Raw genomic sequence first — 1,727 nt, forward strand, 5'->3', positions numbered from 1 at the left:
TTTTCCATTTGGATGTCTAAGAGAGGTCACTAACTAATATGTCCAAAGGTGAACTCCTGGTATTTGATCCCCCAAATGTTATCCACCCATAGTGTTTCCCATCTTAGTTGATGACCACACCATCCCTTTAATTGCCATCCCTCTAATTGCTCAGGACAAAATAACTTGGAATCATCCTTCACTCCTCTTTTCTTCTTATATCTAGTGATGTCGTGGAGCCAGCTTGAACTAAAACATAAGAGCCAGGTGTGCACATCTTTTCCCACCTCTGTGTTCAGTATCTCCACTTATAAGAGTTCCTGACACAGAGTATGTATTCAATAAAAATTGTTCATATAATAAATAGCACATATGATAAAAAGGGAAGGTCAAATGGGGCAGTGTTTTGTGCTTTCTAGGCCCCACTGAACCATTTAACTTCATTTTTTTAAATATTGGGTTGTGCACATTAATGCCACTTGTAAACAAATTTTCTTTGTATATGCAATAATAATAATAGTAACAATGATAAGCTTTGAATACACTTTCTAATGCAATACTATCAGTTTTTCTATCACAGAAACAGAATGAAGGTCAAATGGCTTGCCTAAGGTCTTACAATCCTACTCCAAATTCCTAAACCCAACCTTCTTGAGTGGAGGGGACAGACTTGCTAAAGCTGTGAGTTTTTCACTTCACATGAGTGGGGTGAAGAAGTACATATGGAATAAACATCTTCAAGAGGAACGTGAATACAATTTAAAAATTGCATCAATTACATGATTAGGAACACAATAGTATACCTATGCTGATTGCTAATTACATGAAGATATCTGACTCTTGTAATTAAGAAAACAGTGGCAATAAGAAATGTAGGAAACAGAAAACTATAAGAAATTCAAGATTCAAATATTAAGTATACTAAAATGCAGTATCATTTAAAACAAATGGAGATAATAAATAATGTACAACAAAGCTACACCTTCACTGATCAGATAATTTAGGAAGGAGAAGAGAGCCAACTGATTCTCTGAATTCTTGTATATTCTCTTTGAAGTTACAATACATTATAGCTCTAGCTATTTATTAATTATGTGCTTATTTATCCCTGGAAGTTATTTTTCATTTTATGGTGCATTTTGCTTATAAACCAGTTCTTTCCCCAAATCATCTTTTTAAAGGATCATCTTAAAATAAGGTTTCAGCCCGGCCAGTGTGGCTCTGTGTTTGAGTGTGGACTTGTGAACCAGGAGGTCACAGATTGATTCCCATCAGGGCACATGCCCGGTTTGAGGTATGTAGCGGGTGTGCAGGAGGCAGCTGATACGTGATTCTCTCTCATCATTGATGTTTCTATCTCTCCCTATTCCTTCCTCTCTGAAATCAATAAAAATGTATTTTTTAAAAAGTAGGTTTCATTGAACAAAGTCCTTAAAAATTAAAAGTTATTTATTGGTTTGGTATCATCCTGATGGCTTTTGTTACTGGTACTTTTTAATTTTTATAAGACAACTAGTGGCCCGGTGCACAAAATTCGTGCGGAGGGGGGTACCCTCAGCCCACCCTGCACCCTCTCCAATCTGGGACCCCTTGGGGGATGTCCGACTGTGGTTTAAACCATCAGTTGGACATCCCTCTCCCAATCTGGGACCGCTGGCTCCTAACTACTCACCTACCTGCCTGCCTGATCACTCCTAACCACTCTGCCTACCAGCATGCTTGTTCCCAACTGCCTCCCCTGCTGGCCT

Source organism: Myotis davidii, unplaced genomic scaffold (assembly GCF_000327345.1).
Source record: "Myotis davidii unplaced genomic scaffold, ASM32734v1 scaffold930, whole genome shotgun sequence".
NCBI lineage: Eukaryota > Metazoa > Chordata > Mammalia > Chiroptera > Vespertilionidae > Myotis > Myotis davidii.